At 37.9% G+C, this 23,244-nt stretch overlaps 1 long non-coding RNA gene across 1 annotated transcript; it reads right to left on the reverse strand.

The window, feature by feature from the left end:
- Positions 1–281: 281 nt before the first annotated feature.
- LOC126933948 (uncharacterized) lies at positions 282–15,913 on the reverse strand. The gene is made up of 4 exons (XR_007718777.1): positions 15,685–15,913; positions 11,528–11,652; positions 2,032–2,120; positions 282–303 (listed from the first exon to the last, which is right to left on the reverse strand). It is a non-coding gene; the product is annotated as an uncharacterized LOC126933948 (long non-coding RNA).
- Between the last annotated feature and the right edge of the window lie 7,331 nt (positions 15,914–23,244).

Raw genomic sequence — 23,244 nt, forward strand, 5'->3', positions numbered from 1 at the left:
AGAGACTGTGCTTCTTCTCTGAAGATATTTGCAAATTACATTTAAGCCCTCTTTAGATCATGAAAGCAGGTAGGTTGTCTGTTGTGAATGGCAGCAAACCTGAAAATGCATCACTTGCACGATTCTGGAGACTCCCTTCCTGTTGGCCTCCAGAGCACTCTGGCCTCGTTTTCTTCACATCCTTGGAGCCTTTCCTGCTCACTCTACTTTGGAGAATTCTCTTCATTTTCCCACAGTCAAATGTTGGGCTTTTCCAGAGATTTGCCAAAGCTTTGTTGTCAGTAGCCCAGTACAGGTTTTTGTCTTTGCAGTGCAAAAGAATTTGAAAATGAGACTACGTTGAAAGTATAGAAGCTTTATTGTGGAGCAGAAGCAAGCATACACTCAGGAGAGGAGTGTGTGTGCGCGCTCAAACGAATGAGCTGTGCACAACGTGGTCAGGCTCAGACACTATATGCATAAGAATAATTAAGTCACAGAGTATTCTATAATAAGGGGAAGAATTTTCTGGGAAATGGGTAGGCAATTCCCAGAATCGGGGGTGCCACCCTTTTCTTGACTAAATGTGGTCAATCTGGTCATGGCATCAGGTGCATGATAAAAGTGAGAGGCTTCCCCATGGAAGTTTTATGGTAATAGTGTCATACATTTTCTGATAAAAGGGTCAGCAGTAGATCAAGATTTTGGCCATTTTGAATTTAATCAGTTGTGGTCAGTTGCATCTGCACTACAATCTTACTTGTGCCTAAAGCAGGAGATAGCAATTTCTCTACATTGTTACAACCTGTTTTAACAGTTCCTTTCTACTAGAGGGCAGGTCCTTGTGCTAACCTGTTTGCCCAGTTTGTTTTGCTTTTAGCCACCTGCAAGTAATCATGCTTGTTCCCCCTCTAACTGCTTGCCATAGCTTTCTCTTCCTACTCCAGCCTGGGTGGTATCATCTATTCCTGTGGCTTCACCCACGTGCCAATGACATCCAGAGGCATCTATGATCCATAGTTCTCCAGACCCATGTGTCCAGCATCACCATGTAAAGTCTTAATTTTGTATTACTTTTTTCTGGAGGATACATCCCCAAAGTTATAGAAACCTCTGAGCCTACAATATCTGAATCAATTCTTTCTCTCCTTAGTGCTGGTCTCCCTCCTATGCAGCAAATCACCCCTTCCTATTAATCTTGTTCCCCGAATCTCTCTCAAATGCAAGAGGAATTGATCCCTGTGGCTACTGCTATATGTCAGGCTCTCATAATTCCTCCTAGAGTTGCTGCTAAAAGCCCAAAACCTGAGTCTCCATACCTCATCCTGTCCCCTTCAATTCCGTTCTCCACACCAAAGGTACCGTGAGTTTTCTGAAATTGAAATCTGCCCATATCATTCCTCTAATAAAAATTATTTAATCCTTTTGGTCTTCAATATTGAATTTAATGCCTTGGCATAAAATACAAGGCCTTTGATGATCCAGGCATCGTCCATCTCTTGCCGCTCTAGACACACCAGAAAACCTCAATTCCTTGTAGTTCTATAAACATACCATGCCATCTCACGCCTCCAGGCAGTGCTTATGCTGGCCTTGCCTGGTGCATCCTCACCCTCCCGGAACTGAACATGCCATTTGCCAAGTCCTGTGGCCCTACTCATCTTTCAGTGACTCAGCTCAGACACCAAACCCTTCAGAAAGCTTACCTCACTTCCCCATCTCCTAACACAAGCACCCTCTATCTGAAAGTATGTGCATTTTCTTAACCCTTATTATTTATTGAACATGTTTTAATAGCATTTACGCCATTCTGTGTAATTATCTGCTTACCTGTCCACTCCCCCATAGCACTGTGATCTTCTGGGAAGCGGCCTTTTTCTTTTGTGCGTCTTCAGCACCTGACAAATTTTGGGACGCAGTTTGGAACTTTACAAATGTCAATTGAATAGACTAAATGGAAAGAAACGGATGGAGAAAGACGCAAGCCACACGGTGTCTCTTCAAACTTTTTGCTTAATTCAGCTTTTTTATAAATACAAGGATGACTCTTACCTGTTGTAACAGTGTCTGGAGGGATTCAATGCTAAGTGGATGGCAGAGAACATTCTAGTAGTTATCCCAGAAGCTAGCATTGTAGTCTGCTATAGGACCAAAAGTGGCATTAGTACATACATCTTCCTGCATGGTCAAAGACCCTACTTTAGCCAGGATGAAATTCAACACAACAATTTCCTCTTAAAAAGTGCAAACATGGAGTCTGTTCAGGCCAGTTTTCTGGAAAATCACACCTCTTTTCAGGAAAGAAGGGAGAAAAAGAGGAGTAACCAGCCAGATTGAGTACTATAATACCATATTAGTTACTGGCTATTGAGGACTTGAAATGCTAGCCATCTGAATGCAAAATATTTCATTAATAATTGTATTACTGATTACATGTTGAATTTTTCATATTTTTGATATATTGGGTTAAAGGAAATACTTTGTTAAAAGTAATTTCACCTTTTATGTTACTTATTTCAATGTTGCTTTATAAAACTTTAAAAATACATATGTAGCTCCCAATATATTTCTGTGGAATAGTGCTGATTTAAGAGCTAGAAAACATACTTTTGCTACTATGCTATTTCTATCTTCGGTAGCAAAGCTTTGGAGTTTATGACAATGCATTCCTCTTCATTCAAAGAAGCCTTATTCTGTGCACTTTTCCAATTGAACTCAACCAAACTGTACTCATTCAAAACAGTGCCATCTACTGAGAGAAAACAGTAACAGCTTTGAAAAAAACCGCTATTTGAGTCTGGGCATGGGAATTTCTCTCCTGCTCATATTTACAATTAAACAAAAATACAACAATCCCAGAGTAAGATCACTGTATCAGTTGCCACATTTCAACCTCTGATGGTTGCATACATGCATCTGCCTTCTTTTTATGTCTCTTTATTTTAAATAGCACAGGACAGCAAAAGGCATGGCCAGTCCCCAGCTCAGACCACCTGGGCAGGCTGCATGACTGGTTGACGATGAAGGGAGAGATGGCGGTCCCAGGCATTTTCTGTAAGAGGCGCTATTTCTTAGTTGTGCATTCTCTGTCCTGAGCAGATCCTCCTTTGGGGCATTATAGTGCTTGGAGCCTGCCTCTCTGGCTTGAGATAATTTTTAACGCTTCCAAGTGAAGTCTCCAAATCAATTTTTACTCTTGAACACATTCTAAACATCTTTAACCTTAACTGCAATTTCTTAATGACCCCTTTGGAGCCTTTTCCTATAGCACATCTGTAGCAGCATCTGCCCTGGAGGGCAGGGGGACAGAGGAATAGGGAGAAGGCGGTCTTTTGATAGAGATATTTTGAGACTACCCACCTTCCTCCTCGAGCACTTTCAAAACAATACTCAGAACAGAAGAGACTCTACATCACTCTTTGGAAATATATTTTCAGAAATTGCATCCGCTTTTAATTTTTCAGTGGCAAAAACACTTTCCATTGACAACATTCCATCTCTTAAAAGAGAATTACTAGTTAAAAATAACCAGATTGGTCTTATTAATAAAAAATTAATGCTAGCCATCTTGGTTAATTATATATGGATACCTGTGTGTGTGTGTGTATGTATGTGTGCAAACATGGCTGTGCATACACACATACACACACGCTCCTTTCCAGTCCCATCAACATGAAGCATTTCGTTCTGTGAAATGGGATTACAGATGATTTTGCTAATTCCCGTCTTTGCAATTTTCTGCATTTCTAAATTTTCCACAATTAACGTGATTAACGTGTATTACGTTTGCAATTTTAAAAAATCAAAAAATAAAGTAGAAGAAAGAAAAAACAGAAGGAAGAAGTAGGGAGAGAAGAATGAGAGAGAGGTGGAGCAGAGACAGAGAGGGGAGCAGATAGAAAGAGGGAAGGAGGAAAAGAGAGAGAGCACACTCAGCGAACTGCTAGCTCAAGCCTACACTAGTCAGAATGGGAAGTCAGTCATCCTGAAAGCCCTTCTCTCAGAGAGCTTAGAGGAAGCATTTAGGAAAATTCTGTAATGCACTTACATGCCATGCATCTGCTCTCTTACATCACCACTAAAGACATTCTCCCCAGAAGGAATGGGTAGTAGTGTATGCAGAAAAGATTATTATTTTTCTTTATACTCATTCAAAACAAAGGCTGTTTAGTAGCTTCTACTATTGCCAAATATAAGGTCTACCCAGGAGCTCTTTTTTGGGCATTGATTTTAATGTTGCTTCTCCAGCTCGGCCTTTGGACGCTCAAAGGTAATAATTTTTTTAAAAGACAACCACAAAATTAATATCCGAGCTCTGCATGGTTTCTTCCTAGAAAGAGGCATACAGGGATGGTTGTATGGTCAGTGAAAATCAATACTTTCAAGAACAATATTGACCTGCTAACAAGTGAACAGCATTTCTAGGAGAAAGCAGGGTGATCTCAAAATTCAAGCTGCATGTGTGTGTTTCAGGTTTTTTAAAATGCACTTAATGTTAGAATCCTTACCATGCACCACGACCTGCTGCCTCTGGACTAGCTACATCAATATGAAGGACAAATTGACACCCTAAGGAATGGCCAGTGACAGTCTCTCCAAACCCAGGATCAGACCTGTGGAAAGAGCACCAATTTATGCTGATTGATGGCCTTTTGTCACTCTGTCTTAGAGGCTGTGACCATTTGAAACTTCAAAATGGATGAAGTCAAACAGAACAGGCACTCCTGTTCAATGAAGCAGAGAGACAGGACCAAGGAGCCAACCATTCTGTCAAAAAAGAAAATGTTCTGCCCAGAATAATCCGTCAGGGTTTCAAACCTTCTGACACTTTTCATATCCAGTGCATACAAAAATATCTATGATGAATGCAGACAAAACAACTGATTGTATTTCTTTTACATTAGTACATAAAACTTTAAAAAATAAATAATCCATGAAATGTTTTAACTCAGCAAGTACACTTGCAGGTAATTATACTTTGAAGTATTTATTATAAATGCATATAATTTTTTTCTAAAATTAAGGGGCTTGATAGACTACTGTTTATAATTTCTTAAATAGGAAATTGGTTATAAATTATGACTAGTTAAAATAATGTAACAACATGAAATCACTAAAGATTACATTGTAGATTATTTAAAATATATACAAATAGTATATTAATTAGAAAAAAATCCAAATTGATATCAATGTCATATCACATATATGTATCGATATATGTAAGATATATAGATTTTATAACATATAGACATATAAATATATATATATAAACTATATGTACATCAAGAAAAAAAAGCACTGACATAATACATACAAAAATGTTAATAATGAACATCCCAATAGTGGAATTACAGATGAGGTTTTAGTTTTCCTATATATCTAGATTACCCCAAATTACCAAGTTAACACATAATGTTTATATGTGTAAAAACGTTTGTAATTATAGTCTGTTAATTTCTGTTTCAGTATATACTTCTATTTATTGAAGATCATTATCCCTACTAAGGTCTAAGAAATACCATATGTAAACATATCTCTTATTATAACAATACTTTCCATACCAAGGGTGGTCTGACCACCAAAGAGTTGTGGACTCATGCCCTTGTATAAATAAAATATTAACAGAGCTCTACTTGGGGTTACAAAGCCGGTAAGGAAGGACATCTGTAATACTTGAACAGTATCAAAGAAAAGAGTTTATGAACATTACAATGCTCAAATAGATTTATACTATCAGTTACTATAAACAAGCAAATATCTCTTAACCACAATTTTATTAAAGATGAAAATTGGATACTTCCGGGAATATGATTTCCAAAAGGCATGAATTTAAAGAGATAGAAAAAAGAAGTAATTTAAGCATGGAGTTGGAAATTCCCTCAACACATATGTCTTTACCCCTTTATCCCAGTGGGCATGGCAGAAACAGAAATGCATAAAAATGCCTAGATTAATGTTTTCTCGATACAGTGGGGATGGGGGGAATTGGAAAGTTTGCGGCTGTGGGAGCAATGCCTACCTTCAGTTATGTCCAGGAAGCAATAAGATTTTCCTTGGTCAAAAAGTAACTTTACAAGTCTTAGACAAATTCCAAATAAAGTTTCATTTCTTGTTTCACTGATGAGAATTATAATGTATGAGCCTCTGAAATGTAAACTCGGGACATTGTACATCGTCTCTGATTTTTTAATGGATTGCTGGTTATTGTCCATTTGCATAGTTCTGTTCTAGATCATTTGCCAATCTTTTCTATCTTTCTCTATTTCCTGGGAGGCTGATCTACACAAAGGACATCACCAGGGCTCCCTTGCTGGTTGATTTCCAATTGGTTTCAGCCAGCAAGCAATCACCAAAAGACCAGAAGACAGAAGACAGAGAGTAGGGCATTATTTCCTGCTTCCTCCTGTACCATGCCTCTGGTAGCAGCCATGACCTTTCACAACTGCAGCTGCCTTCAGGTGGCCCTTCTTCCATGACTTCAGATCCCACAGCAGTTCCTCACGCCCCTCTGCTTTAGGGTTGTCAATCGCTTATTTGCCTATGAGTCTCTAGGTGTCTAATCACCGCTCCAAGGAATGGAAGATCTTGTTAATTAATACTCCTAAATATTATTTATTATTATATACATATATGTATACATATTTTAACATAGTATATATATTACTTATATATGATATTAATATATAAATCATGTAATGTATATTCTTATATAAATGGGAAAAGAATTATGGAACATATTCTCAAGGAAGACACTGTACATATATATGTGTGTGTGTGTGTATGCATAGAGAGAAAGAACAAGAAACATGGATGTAGTACCTCAAAAATTGGGATTTGTTGTTTAGCTCACATAGCTGGGAGTAGCTCTAAGGGTTTGGTTGTTTGATTAGTTGAAGCCTGCATCTATGGTGGCCTGTAAGCAGAGTTGAGAGGGAAGCTTCCTTAGCATATTGTAAATAAAGGAAACTGGAGGCTTAAGTAGATGGACATGGGAGAGTGGACCTCTCATGTGCAATACACTTAGCTACCCCCTAACCTGACCCCATAGCAAAGCAAAGAGAAACAGATTGGCGAGAATCTTCCAGCGTCTCTGAAGAGCTCTCGGTGACTATTCTATGTAGCCTTGAAATGATGAGAGATTTTGCCATTGATCTGGCTGTTCTGATTTCAATAGAAACGATGCTATTTCAGGGTGGCAGGGATCCAGTGGTGAGGCTTAATTATCAGAGACAAAGTTGGCCCAATTTCTGTGATAGACCACAGAGATGCAGTAGCAATCGGAAGGTATTGACACTTAGAAATCTGTGGAGGCTTATTACTGGCTTCCTATGAATAATATAGATTGGTGGCCAAAAATGATATGACTTGATTAATATAATCCAGAAATCACTATCTCTGATGGAAAAAAAATATAACTTCATGGAGGTGCTGGTATAAATCCATAGCCAGATACCACACCTAAGCCAGTTTACAGATCCTGAGCCCCTGGAGTGAGGAGAGAGTCGGGGAACTATTGGGAGAGTATCCTGAAACTTGGCCTCAAGTATATGCTGTAAATCTCCCCAGTTCTTTCCCAGAGTAACCTGCAGCTATTTAAAGACGGACTATGTGAATGAGAGATGCCCAGACCTTCAGGGGATTCTTAGGTGTTAGCTCTGAATTGACACCAATCCTGAGAATACAATGGTTGAATGGTTACAGTGGGGATTTATGGAAAGAAACTCAATAAAGAATCTATCTAAATTTGTCTCACAGCGGCCCTGTAGACTGCCAGATCTATTTTATGGTATGTCCACAAAATATGCATAAATGCATTTAGAACTGGCATTACTCCCATGTGGATCCCCTGCACTCTGGAGTAAAGACTACCATGGTAGAAAGGGCCAAGTGGAGCCGTTGGACCTGCCTGCTCCACCTCGACAAACTGGTAAATCAAAAGCAATACTCCACTTCTGGGAGAAATAGCGTAGCTTAGTGATATCATAAAGGACTCTTAAAATGCAAGAATGGTGAATCCGAATGACACTTTAAGAATAGCTGTGATGGCCGGGTGCAGTGGCTTACGCCTGTAGTCCCTACACTTTGGGAGGCTGAAGTGGGCGGATCACCTGAGATCGGGAGTTTGAGACCAGCCCGACTAACATGGAAAAACCCCATTTCTACTAAAAATACAAAATTAGCCAGACATCACGGCACATGCCTGTAATCCCAGCTACTTGGGAGGCTGAGACAGAAGAATCACTTGAACCCGGGAGGCAGGGGTTGCAGTGAGCTGAGACTGTGCCACTGTACTCCAGCCTGGGTGACAGAGCGAGACTCCATCTCAAAAAAGAAACAACAACAACAACAAAATAGCTGTGAGTTGTTATAAATTTAATCCAGCTGTGATTTAAATGTCATGTATTTATTGAAGAGACCGACACAACCCCTAGCACTTGATATGCTAATATTTACTAGGAATACACTTTTCCCCCAACTCAATTAGTCAGTACAGGTTGAAGCGGTTTGCCTTCCTCTGGCAGAGATGGTAGTACATCCTTTTTGGCTAACTAGTCATTGGCTATGACAACTGTCCTCCTTTACCTTCTATAGTTGGCAGACCTTGATCGTCTGATCCAGTATGGTGAGTAAATTATACAGACAGCAACAGGAAATACCAAATAGCCCAGTTATCTTATTCTAAGAGTGAGAAAAAATAACACATGATAATTCAAAGGCATACTCATTAGCGAAGTTTCTAGAGATCAGCAGTCTTGGTTAAGCAGATTATAACTTCTAAAGTGAAAGAGTTGCTGCACTTAGCACTGACTATGAGCAATGTACATATTTGGATAGATTTACAGTTGAACTCCACAGGAATAGAGATGGCAGCTATTATCAGGAGTATAGCTTGTGCAACTATCCTGAGACAGAAAAGAACTTGACTTGTACTAGGAATGGAGGAAAAAAACCAGGGTGACCATAGAGTAGGTAGCAGAAAGGAAGGTGAGTATGTGACAAAGTTGAAGGGTTAGGATAAACCTGGATCCCAGGCCTCACAGGCTGCAGTAAAGACTTTTAATTTGATTCTAAGTGCAACTGCAGAGTTCTAAGCTGGGAGTGGGAGTGAGTGGGTCCGATGCAATTTGATTTGTGTTTGTAAACAGTGAGTCTAGCTACAAAGAGAAGGATGGAAAGAAAAGATTAGGAAGATTAGAGGCACTAATATGACAGAGGAAACAAAGGACATAATAGTAGACTTGGTGTGTTGCCTTATTTATTGGTAAATTGTATAGGTGTGCTGCTATCATTAGCTAAAGTCTCAAGATAAGATATACTTAGAGTAGGAAGTGTCAGCAATAATGGATGTAACTAACCTTGCATTTCTAATTTATTAGAATGGCATCTTGTCAGAACTAACCAACTGTCATTAATTTTACCATGAGATGGCTGACACGGAACTCATACCAAGAGTGTAAGGGTCAATTTGACCACTTTCTTATCTTTTGCTTGTGCTTGAATTACCACTATTCAACTATGTTTTGCTTGTTTGTTTTTGCAGGATGTTTTAAGTTGTCATCTACTTTTTTAGGTTAGTTTAGGTAAAGGTGGTTACTATAACTCGCAAATCCATTTGACTGGTTCCAAAAAATCTTCCATAAGTCACTATTCACCAAAAGCAAATGGCATGACAGCTATGACAGCCCTACCAACATATAGGCCATGAGGAAGAATGCCAGCATTAAAGATAATAATGGCTAAGTTACTTTTGCTTAAACCAAAAGAAATGGAAATGAAAATTTCAGTATATTCTTCCTCCAACTCTAGGAATCTTCCATTCCCTGAAGTGCGCACATCCTGCTTTTGAGAAGACTGACTTAAACCAGAGGGATATTCAGTGGTAGGAAGTTAAAGAGAGTTTAGAATATTGGGCAGAGATGGGTTCCATTTCCAGACCTCCTGGGAAAAACCCAGGAGCACTGAATAAACTAAGTAATAAACTCCATCAATTATCCTAAATCTTCCCCAATTCCTCAAAGTTTAGGGGATAAAATCAAGAGCCTACTTTCCATCTTTTTTTTATACCAGGTGGCAACATAAATCCATCTAAAGCAAAACACGTAGTAAGATGCTCAGCTCACAATTATTTGGGCCTCACAGCAGCATTTGGCGGAGAAAGGGACACAGTCCTACTTCTTAGAGTTATCCAGCTAATGCGAAGGTGGATTACTAGCTGGGCTTGAGAAGTTGCAAAGCAAAACACTAGAAAGCTAAATTTAAGTGAATAAACATTCTCCCACACTCAGTTTTTGTATTCAAAGAGAGACACTAGATAACCTACACTCTGAGGCAATCAGTTTCTGATAGCAAACAGTTGTGGCCATTTTTGAGTGCCTCTTCGGTAACAAATCGTGGACTCTACACTTTAGGTGTACAGACTAATTCTCACTACACCTCTGTAAGTCACATTCATCTCACTTTCTGCAGAAAGAGGGTTGAAGCGAAATGGTATAAGGTCATTATTTTGTCCAAAACATATTTGTTAATGTCTACTAGTCGACAGTACTTACTTATTCATTATTTTAAAAAGTAATATCAAGTGTATCTGTTAGCAACCATTATAAATCCAAGCAGAGATTCATTTAATGAGCAACCTGCCAGCACACAGGAATAAACAGCAGGGAGTCAAACTGCAACTGAGCTTTCTATTCCCTCTGGACCATCAGTCGCACATTCTACAACATAATTATTGATGGAATCAGAAGTTTTGTGTATCTTTCTTAGCACAGTCTCAGTATTCAGCCACATTCTCTATTTCTTCACTTGAAAAGGCCAGAACGGCCGGGCGCGGTGGCTCACGCCTGTAATCCCAGCACTTTGGGAGGCCGAGGCGGGCGGATCACGAGGTCAGGAGATGGAGACCATCCTGGCTAACATGGTGAAACCCCGTCTCTACTAAAAATACAAAAAATCAGCCAGGCGTGGTGGTGGGTGCCTGTAGTCCCAGCTACTCAGGAGGCTGAGGCAGGAGAATGGCATGAACCTAGGAGGCAGAGCTTGCAGTGAGCCAAGATCGCGCCACTGCACTCCAGCCTGGGTGACAGAGCGAGACTCCATCTCAAAAAAAAAAAAAAGAAAAGGCCAAGACTAGATGGTTCTTGGACAAATGTTGTGAAAATCACCACACATTGGAGCCAAAGGCAAGACACAGAAAAACACAAGACACCAAAATCGTGTGCGAAGCACTGTGAAAGACAGTGCAGGGGCTGCAAATGGCCCACACAGACCAGCCTTCCACTTGCTGGCCCTATGACCTTAACAAGGCTTCTCCTCTTTCTCAGCCTTGTTTTCTCATATAGAGGAAGTAATCACACATAATTTAGCAGTGACGTCAGGTTTAAAGAAATGAAAAAACAGCAGCATATAGAGGTTAAGAGAGTGCTCTGGAGACAAACATCTTGGACTTCTATCCTGAGCATTGCTCCCTACCCCTGTGATCCTGGGTTACTTAATTTTATCCTTCTGTTTAAGTTCCTTAATCTATAAAATGGGCAATGACATTACTCACCATTAAGGTTCCATTGAGGATTACATGAGTAGAAACATGAAAACTCTTACTGCAGTGCCTGCCACATTGCTAATGTTCAGTAAATGTCAGCTGTGATGACATTAATGATGATGATGATGAAGATTCTGAGAAAGAGCAAGAATAATGATTATCATGTGTGAAGTGGTTAGAAGGCTGACAATATATGTAATTCTTCCCATAATCAATGATCCACATCCAAAATCCCTACTTAAGATTGAAACTCCAATTTAAGCCTTAAAATTACCAATTTTAATTTGGCCCGATTACCCCAAATTGTGAAGATAATCCTATAGAAGCCTAGCAATGTTTTCCAAGGACTATCAATGCCCTAAACCAGCTCGTCTCAAACTTTTTATAAAATAATCAAACTATTTTATTCTTTTGTTGTGAGAGTGTTAGAAACCCAATGCTTTGGCTATAAAGTTTCATACAAAATAATCAAAACGCCCCAGGAGCTACAATATCACCAGGCACTTTTATAGAGTTTGATGATGAGTGAGAAAGATCTGTCCAGAAAGACCTATGAAAAATCATTATTATATTACACTCAACAGCTTTCATGCACCACCTACAGATGCTCAGGGAGAAGGAAGTAACAGCTCTATGTAACATGATTTAAGCATTCCAGAGACTGTTGGCTTTGCCATGAAACATCAATTTCTTGGCACTCTCACATTACTTTTTCATGTTGTTATATTTTTGGAGAAAAATAACAAAATAGTTGGACCAAACAATAATATTTCTCAAACAAATACACCTTCTGCCTTCTCTGGTGTATTTATGTTTACATGCTTGGAAGAGCCAATAGTCATTACTACATCCAGCCAATAATATTGAAACCGGGAATGTACTTGTATCTTTGCAATAAATCACAGAAGAGAGCTGCTCTCTTAGTAGTGAGACCTAAAGATGGCAAAATAAATTGGTAACTTGTCTTCTGTGGGAAAACAAAAAGTGTGTGTATGTGTGTGTCTTGGATACTACCAAAAGATCTCTACTTTTTCTTCTTTTTGTGTGTATATTCAGGCTTCCTTACATTTCTATCTTGATATGCAGAAATATATATTAATAGGTTGGAAAAATGGTCAGTGTAAACACAACAAAGAGTAGTAGTACTTTTCAAATATGCTTATGCATCAAAATTACCTGGAGCTTGTTTTCACACAGATTCCTGTGCCTGACCCCAACAGTTTCTCATTCAACAGCCCTAAGACAAAACTGAGACCTTGTATTTCTAATCAGTTCCCATCCAGGTGAAGCTGATGCTGCTAGATCAGAGACCACCATTTGAGAATCAGTGATGGAGAAGAATGGTCCCCAACCTTACTTGGTATCACAGAACAAGTGTTCTGCTCTTAACATTTCTGTGTGACCCAAAGCACAACATTTAATCTCTGCAGATTAGTTTCTCAAAGGTGAAATGAGGAGTTTGCATCAGATGAGCTTCAAGATTTTTTTTCAACACCAATGAGCCAAGAAGGCTAAGCTTTCTCTGTGCCTTGTAGCCTCTGAAAGGTACCAGATTGATTCAGGTGCTGCTCCTCCATCATGCACAGGGATTCTGTCTTTGATTTGGTCTCCATCAATGGTTTGCAAAGGTTGTCAAAAGCAGCAAGGGAAGTTAAGTAGATGGCATCCTATTTCTAAAAAGTAAAATGTTTACAATTTGATAGCTCTTCCTCCCATGCATAGTAGAGAGAATATACCATCGAATTTGGCTTCAAATGAACATCCTTCATAGTGTCTGTCTTAGTAGGAGAATTGACATAATAATAACAAAACTTAAAATTTATATTTATCAAACACTTACTATATGCCAAACACTATAAGGTCTTTATATACATTGTCATTTAGTCCTTATTGTAACCCCGTAGGGCATTCAATATTATTATATTCAATTCAGGCAGCAAAATGTACTTAGAATAGCCTTTCAATCCACTCAAAGTCACACATGGATCAAGAAGCAAAACTGAGATGCAAAATCAACCTAGTCCGATTTCAGATCTAGGGCCCCTGATCACGGTGAGAGTTTAAATGCTATTGCATTGGGGTGTGTTGAAATGAATGTCTGTGGCAAGCACAATGTTTCAATTTTTTAATGTTACTTTTGTTGAGGATCAAAATATGCCACCCCAACATAAACCACTTTGGCATAAGCGTTATTTTGAACTGGAGGCCAATGAGACCCAACAGACGCATGTGCCTTCCCGGCACAACCCTTATCTGAGTAAAAGCAGAAACTCCTGAGAAATGAGAACTTCCATCAATTCCTTTCACAAGGAAGTTTTCTGGCTATGAAAAGAACAAAACATCCACACTGAGATGGACCTGTACAAGCAAAGCTTACTCCATGAGTGCCCCCCTGTGTTAATCTTCCGCCTCGGAAGGCTAAAGGTCTTGTCACCACTACAAAGGCATTGCTCTTTGCTGAGATGCTATGTAAACCCCAGTTCTAAGTATCCCTTTGTGCTACTCTTCACTAAGATTCCTCCTCGTACCCTGCACAGGATAATAATCTGAATAATCTATTTTTCTCCTGTTACGCTGTCTTTTGTCAGTCTGATTTGCAGGGCCCCAGCAAATAACCTAAGACTGGTAAAGGAAAAAGACTTTTTTTTCCTCCCTTTCCTGTTCATGACATCTTAGGGACTGGTAAGACAAGAAAGAAGTTAAGCCTCCCCCTCAAGCTATCCCCTGGACCACCAGGGCTTCTCCAACACTGTACATTCTTAGCAGGCATGCTGGAGGCTTTCCCCCATTCCAGGGGCTGCGCAAAGTGCTTTCCTAGAATGAGACCCGTACTAACCTTCCCCAGGGGCTCACAGACATATAAGGCTGGCAGACACATCAATGATGAGCTACGATGGAAGCAGTATTGCATCGATAATTTTTCTCTCGAAAAGACCCCCATGCAGTCTTCCCCATCTCAGTAAACAATAAATGCAAATGTTATTGCAATGTTTACAATATTTTCTACCTGTTTGATGTATGGTGGCTGATGAAACCATTACAACCACACTGTAAAGAAATACTATCAGTAATTCCACTTTATAGATGAGGAAACTGATGCACAGAAAAGTAACTTGCCCGAGGCTGCAGGAAGTAAATAACAGAATCAGGAATTAAGCCGGAGCAGTCTGGCTCCAGGCTCATCATGCTAATACGCATGGCTTCCTTTCTAACTGGAAGCTGCATTCCAGATGGGCAGGCCCAAATGCTTTGCTCCTTCTCTTTTTCTTCCACCTGATTCCCATTCAAATTCAAAATACATCTCACCTTCTCCACTGCCTCCCTGGTCCAGGCACCATTGAACCTCACCTAGATTATAGTGACAGCTTTTCACTGGTCTCCCAGCTTCTGCCCTTGAGTCTCCATGGTCTATTCTTACAACAAGAGTGACCTGGACCTGGGCTCCAAAACCTGTGATGCTGTATGAACTCAGGGTAAAAGCCAGTTCCTCACAGTGCCTCACAGTCTTTTCAGGGCCTCCAGGTGTTCATGCCTCACTGATGGCACATCCAGGGGGCTTGCATGATGACCTTGCATTGCTTACCTCAGCCTCCATACAGCCATAAGGCACAGACTTATCAATGGCACACAATCTTATCAGATCATGTATATGTTCTGCGAAAGCATTGTTAGATATGAATTTATCATAGAGCCCTAGCCATCATTAACAGAAGGCAATAATTTATAAATGATGGACTGACTACACAGTAGAAGGCCATACCCCAGAAGTCATCCCTTGAAGGATAACTGCCTAGAAGAGCTCCACAATCACTAACATCTATGGCTGGTATTTTGGCCACCAATACTTTGAGTTCATGTGCCGTAGAAACTGCTATAGACAATTCAAATGGTAGTGAGAGCATAGGCTTTGGGATCAGACTGCCAGGGACTGTATCTCAGCTCTGTCATTTATTGTAACCTTTGCCAAGTTACTTTACCTCTGCCTGTCCTAGTCTAATCATCTGGTAAGATAGCTGTCATGAAAGCCCTGGTCCACAATGTCAAAGTGAGAAACGAATGGGTCAATACATGTAAAGTACTCACAACAGGGTCTAGTGTCTCCTCAAACCTCAAAAATGTAAGATATCATTATTAGTCTTATTATAGTATTGAGAGAATGTACTCACAGTCCTTAGTAGTCTCGTCTTGAAAATGATATTTCAAGGAAGTTCAAGTAATCAATGTGTACTCTAGTTAATATCACATCCTTGCACATGTGGCTAGAATGAACCATCTGTAGATTGCGAAGCTGAGAACCAGGCTCTGGAATAAGCCGTCTTCTCTAACATACTGCCACCAAGTGAGGGCCTGAGTGAGTGACAAGCTTGGATTCCTGTAGAACATTTTATTTCTTCTGAAAAAGAAACAGTATAGAACGAATCCAGTAAAATATTATGAAACTCGATTTTAATAAGTTTAGTTCCACTTGACAAAACATTCTGGGACTAAATTTCCTAGATTATTTCTTCAAATTTCTATACCTTATCACCTGTATGTATCCAGTAAGAGCAATTATATGGAAGTAGCAAATGACCTAAAAAGACTGTCTTGAAGCTAAACCCTGAAATTACATTTATTTTTAATGTTCAGAAACCCTGGATCCTGCCTTTTATTTTATTCTTCTTTCCATCAAATGAGCCTGCCTTAGTCTGTTTAGGTTACTATAACGAAATACCATAGACTGGTGGGTTAGAAATGACAGAAATTTAATTCTCACCGTTCTGTACTGGGAAGTCCAAGATCAAGGCAACGACAGAGTCAGTGAGGGCCTCCTTCCTTCACGGACAGCAGCTTTGCCTCTGTAACCTCACATGGCAGAAGGGACTAACTAGTTCTCTAGGGGCTCTTTTATGAGGGCACTAATCTTATTCTTTCAGGCTTTGTTCTTAGGACCTAGTCATCTCCCCCTAACCCCTTCTCTTAATATCTTCACCATGGGGGTTCAGACTTCATTCAACATTTGAATTTAAGGAGATACCAACAATCAGACTATAGCAGAGCCTAATGTCTTTACATCAAGGAAGTAAAAGTATTTATTATTTATTTATTCATTTATTTATGAGATGGAGTCTTGCTCTGTCACTCAAGCTGGAGTGCAGTGGCAGGATCTCGGCTCACTGCAACCTCTACCTCCTGGGTGAAGCGATTCTCCTGCCTCAGCCTCTGGAGTAGCTGGGACAATAGGTGCACACCACCATGCCAGCTAATTTTTTTTTTTTTTTTGGTATTTTTTAGTAGAGTTGAGGTTTTGCCATGTTGGCCAAGCTGGTCTCAAACCCCTGACATCAGGTCAGGCCTACCTTGGCCTCCCAAAGTGCTGGGATTATAGGCATGAGTCACCATACCCAGCCAGTAAAAGTATTTTAAATAAAAATAAAAAAGTTTAATGTTTATGTGTGTCTGAAAATAAAATAATAAACAGATAGTGATTCTGAATCTTTGCTGGTTTTATTTTACTCTACAGTTGTAACATTGTATTATTTATCATAAAAATCAATGGTTTATCATCATAACCTTTTGTGAATAATAATTTGTTCTTTCTTAAACATTAAGATGAGTTAAACTCTAACCAGATTTCAATACTCAGGAAGACAACTTTATACTTTTTTATTGTTTTCTCACATTTGCAAATATATTAGCTATATATGGGGACTGGGTTATGTATATGGCATTGCTAAAGTCATGTATCATTAAGGTTAACAGTAATTTACTGTAAAGACTGTAGTCAAATCCCCAAATTAAAAAGATTTTTAAACAGGAAGAAAGGAATAAATTTGAAATAAATGTAACTATGTCACAGTTTTAAGAGTTCTTTTACTATAGTAAATACTTTATATGAAGCAAATACAAAAACTTGTCCTTTGCAAATCTCTGTCCTGACCCAAGTTCTACTTTGAGGCCATATTCAGCATTTGGCCACATCTCTTAAAACAAATAAACTAAAATGAAAGAATAAGTGATTCAATGCCATAGTGCATTAGTGATTGACAAGACTTTCATTAAAGGTTTGGCTGAAAGATAAGTAAGATGGTGTACATTTCATTGTTGTGCACAATAATCATTTCATAAAAATCCATATTAGCTATTTCTATTCTTCCCATATGGTTCTCTTTTCTATCAGTTCTACTCTGAATTGCTTTCATTGGCTTTCCTTGATATTTCAAGATCTCTAAAATTTCCCCCGATTAACCCAAGCAAGCCACTCTGACTTCACGCTATTCCATTCAATGAAATAAAATCTCCTTTGAAGCAGTTTTGAAGCCATCTCTGGCTCCCAGCCATGTGGCTTTTTCCATCATTTAATGATCAGACTAAGTTAGATAGAGAAATTACTTACTGTGCTCTTCTGAAAATGAAATAAGTATTTTTAAATCATCATTCATAAACTTCTCCATTTCTTATAAACCAGGTAGTAACAAACAAGGTATTATTTTCCCCATTTTTCAGAGAAAAGATAGAAAGGTTATCCTGCCAAAGGATATGACACTACATATGATGAAATGGCTCACTGAAGCTCCATTTATTCTATTTATCATTGACAAAGCTGGTAAGATAAAAGCTACACATTCCAGGCTATCGTATAGCATGGAGTTTGCATGTAAATTTCATGCCACGAGTTAGATATATTCCCATGAGTTTAGGAAGGTGATGATGAGGCTGTTTCTCCTGATCAGCAAGTTCCTGGCAACATGAAGATATTCTTCAGCAATGTTTCAGGATCAGATAAAACACCAAAAAAAAAAATAAAAAATAAAAACAACAACAACAACTTTTGAAGACATTGGAAAGCTACTGAATCAACTGAGATTAAAAAAAACTCTTCTAATGTTTCTCAGTGGGGGGTTGATGTACCATAAGTTACTCCATCATAATCAGAAGGAGACTTACAGAATGACACAAAACTAGCCCATCATGGGAACTACTTCAGGTGAAAATGCCACTGAGGATATTGCCAAAACTGTCTCTTATACACAGCAATCCAGAAAGTGGAAGTCAATGGTAGATCAATTGAAAATATATAGACTGAAGTACAAAGTGAAACAAGGCAAATACAGAAAAAGCATTAAGGCCAGAGGCAGTAGCTCACACCTGCAATCCCAGTACTTTGGGACGCCAAGGTGAGAGGATCACATGAGCCCAGCCTGGCAACATGGAGAAATCTCGTCTCTACAAAAAAATACAAAAAATTAGCTGGATGTGGTAGTGTACGCCTGTATTCCTAGCTACCTGGGAGGCTGAAGTAGGGGGATTGCTTGACCCTAGGAGGCAGAGGTTGCAGTAAGCTGTGATAGTGCCACTGCACTCCAGCCTGGGCAACAGAGTGAGACCTTGTCTCAAAAAAAAAAAAAAAAAACCACTTCATTCTGCTTGGCATTCTGCAAATGCCAAGCAGAATGAATATAAACAAAAATATCTTTGTGTACATCATAACAAAACTACTGAAAACCAAAGGAAAGATCAAAATCTCAAAAACAACGTGGACAAATAGACATATTACCCTATTACCTTTTGACTTATCATCAGAAGCCAGAAAACAATGTAATTACATCTTAAAAGTGCTGATAAAAAATATCCAACAACCTGGGTTTCTATACCCAGCAAATAAAATCCTTCAAAACATGGAGGTGAAATAAAAATGTTTTCGAAAAACAAAAATAAACTCTGTTGTCAGCAAATCTAAACTAACAGCAATATCAAGTGAAATTCTACAGGCAAAAAGAAAAGGATTCCAGATAAAAGGACAGAAAAGCAGGAAAAAAAGAGCAAAGGAAAGAGTATCACAATAATAATGTCTTATTATTCTCTATGTAATTCCATTTAGCCCCTTAATTCCATTTACCAAAAGGGTATTCTACCAAAAAGGGTAAATGGAATTAAACTATTATAATATCATAGTATTGTCAAGGACATGGTAAAGTGAAACTTTATATTGCAATCTTGAGGTTAATCATTAAAAGATTTAATATGAATATATAAATAACAATAGAGTCTATTATATTTAAAATATTGTATTAATTCAAAATAAGGCAAAGACAGTGAAACCGAAATGTAAAGCAAATTGAATGAAAACAATAATAGCAAGAAAATGAATAAACCCAAAATATGTCAGTACCTACATAAGTTTAGCAAGAAGATAAAATGCTCCTAAGCAACATACAGCCAATAATATACTTCCAAAATATGTAAAGCAAAAATTGATAAAACTAAAAAGGAGGAATAGAAAAATCTATAACCAGAATTGGAGGCTTTATCAGCAACTGATAAAACAAGCAAACAAAATAATTGACAAAATATTAGAATATAAGGAATTTATAATTAATCTAATTAACAAATATAAGAAACCACAACATGACAGACTATGCATTTTTTCCAATACACATGGGATAGTTCCCCAGACTAACAACAAGATAAGCTTTTCATTCAACGAATGAAAAGAATTGAAATCTTTCAGAGTATGTCTTCTGACCATAACAAAAAAAAAACCCAATTTATATATATATGACTAAAATCCTCAACTGTTGAAAAAAAGTAATATACATTTAAACATAAAGAAGATATTAAAAAATAATCAGAACGTATTCTGAATGAAAATGATAATAAAACATAACAAAACTTATGAAACTAAAGAGTTTCATAGGCTTAAAGGAAAATTTATAGCTTTCAGTTCTTATATTAAATAGAGAATGTTGAAAATCAAGTTTTAATTATTCATCTCAAGACATTAGGAAAAGAATACCTAATGAAAAGCAAAGAAAGCAGCAGAAAGAAAATGAAGAAAAAAGCAGAAATTAATGAACAAAAAAAATCAATAAAGCCAAAGGTTAGTTATTTGTACTGATTAATATAATGGATAGACTTCTAGCAAGTCTATCCATCAAGAGAGAAAGAGAAAATCTACAAATTCCAATATTTGGAATGAAAAAGATAATATTATGAAAAGCACTGACATATAATAAACAGGTAAGAGAAACTAGTAAAAAAAACTTTTTTCCAATAAATTTGAACATTTACTTTAAATAGTTAATATTTTTAAAGAAAAAATATCCAGCTTAATAGGTGTATGGGTCTATTTCTGGATTTTTGTTGAAGGCCAAAAGAATGAGCATAGGACAAACTCAGTATACCACTGGAGGCTATATGAGTAAACAGCAAACTGTTCTGATGAAAGCAGGATGTTTTCCTGTCCAGAAGGAATGCTGAGGGCAGTCACGACCCAGGCACAAGTGTTTCTTGTGATCAGGCAAATCTGAAGCCCGTTAGTAATAATATGAACCTGTGATCAATCAAGCAGCTGACGTCGTTGGCTCCTCCTCCCTGCTCTTTCTACCCAATAAATACAAAGGGCTGTAGAAGCTCAGGGCAGCTACTTTTACTCACTAAAAGCACACAGCCCTCTTTTTCCCCTGGCCCCTTTCTTTAAAATAGTTTCTTTTGTTTTAAGTTTTCATTTCTGTGCTCATGCCTGTTTGTTCAGTCTCATAATGGTGGTCTCAAGTAGTAACAGTTACAACTATCGTAGTGAGGGTCTGAAGTAGTAACCATGGTAGTCTGCCACAGATTTTCAATTATGTTTCTTTAATCTGTGTCTCTCCTGCCACTTATATAACATAACCTTCACTACTATAGCCTTGTAATGAAAGAGTAATTCAGAAGAAATGGAAAACCTGAATGCCTCTATATTTAACAATTTGATTTTTAAAGCCATTTTGCAAAGATATATCCTGGCCCAGTAGGTATCACTGGTGACTTTTTAAAAACAATTCAGTAACAAATAGCACCACTGTTACATAAAATCACATAGAAAAGAGGAGCGAAGACTTCACAACTTATTTTATGAGGCCAACATAACTTTGATATGAAGACTTGACAAAGATATGATAATTACTTGCCATTTCTTTCATAAACAAAAATATTTTTAATTAGTGAACAAAGTCCAATAATTTATAAATATATGATAACAAGTTTTTGGCCCTAGGAATATAAAAATGGCTAGAAAAAATAAGTAAATATAGATGGAAAAGAAGTGTTTGATAAATTTCAATATTATTGATATTTTATTTTATTTTTAACATTTCTTTTTTATAATTTCAATTTTTATTTTAGATTCGGGGGTATGTGTGCAAACTTATTACATGGGTAGATTGCATGATGCTGAGGTTTGGGATACAAATGACCCCATCACTCAGTTAGTAAGCATAGTACCCAATAGGCTATCCTTCAGACCTTGCTCCCCTCCTGGTCTCCTCTCTCTAGCAGTCCCCAGTATCTATTGTTCCCATCTTTACGTCCATGTGTGCTCAGTGTTCAGCTTCCACTTATAAGTGAGAACATGCAGTATTTGGTTTTCTGTTCCTGCATTAATTCACTTAGGATAATGACCTCCAGTTGAATCCATGTTGTGGCAAAGAACATAATTCTATTGTTTTTTATGACTGTATAATATTCCAAGGTGTACATGTACCACATTTTCTTTATTCAATCCACCATTGATGGGGATCTCAATTGATTCCATGTCTTTGCTATTGTGAAAAGTGTTGTGATGGACATAAGAGCACTTGTGTCTTTATACAGAATGATTTATTCTCCTTTGAGTACATACCCAGTAATGGAATTGCTGGGTCAGGTGGTAGCTTTGTTTTATATTCTTTGAGAAATCACCACCCTGCTTTCCACAATGGCTGAACTAATTTACATTCCCATCAACAGTGTGTAAGTGTTCTTTTTTCTCTACGTCCTTTCCAGCATCTGTTATTTTTGAACTTTTAAATAATAGCCATTCTGACTTGTGTGCAATAGTATCTTATTGTGCTTTGACATGCATCTCTCTGATAATTAATGACATTGAGCATTTTTTCACATGCTCATTGGCTGCTTATATGTCTTCTTTGGACAAGAGTCTGTTTTTGTCCTTTGCCCTCTTTTTAGTGAGGTTATCCATTTTTTTCTTGTTGAATTGTTTAAGTTTCTTGTGGGTTTTTGATATTAGAACTTTATTAGGTGTAGATTGCAAATATTTTTTCCCTTTCTGTAGGTTGCCTGTATACACTGTCAATAGTTTCTTTTGCTGTGCAGAAGGTCTTTCGTTTAATTAGGTCCCACTTATCAACTTTTGGTTATGTTGCAATTGCTTTTCAGAACTTAGTCCTGAATTTTTGGCCAAGGCCAATGTCCAGAATGGTATTTCCTAGGTTTTCTTCTAGGATTTGTAGAGTTTGAGGTCTTACATCTAAAGATTTAATCCATCTTGAGTTAGTTTGTTTATCTGGTGAGAGGTAGGAGTCTAGATGCATTCTTCTGCATGTGGCTAGCCAGTTATGCAAGCTTTCTTGCCAAACTGTGAATAAAAGAGAACTTCCTCAAATTGGTAAAGATTTTTTTAATTAAAAAAAATTCTTAATGGTGAAATGTTGAGATTAAGGTGAAGATAAAGATATCCACTTTAACAATTTCTCTTCTACTTAGAAGTGGAGAATGAATGAATGTTATGAAGTAAGAGAATGGAATAAGAATTGTAAAGACCGGAAAGGGAAAGATATTATTTGCAGACATCACATTGTATATGTAGAAAATCTGAAAGAATTTACAGGCATATTGCAACTAATAAACAAATTAACAAAAGTTCTAAAGTACAAAAAGATGTAAAAGTAAGTGTATCCTAGTATACCAAAAACACACAAAAGAAATGT

The sequence above is a fragment of the Macaca thibetana genome, chromosome 13 (genome assembly GCF_024542745.1).
Source record: "Macaca thibetana thibetana isolate TM-01 chromosome 13, ASM2454274v1, whole genome shotgun sequence".
NCBI classification, from domain to species: domain Eukaryota; kingdom Metazoa; phylum Chordata; class Mammalia; order Primates; family Cercopithecidae; genus Macaca; species Macaca thibetana.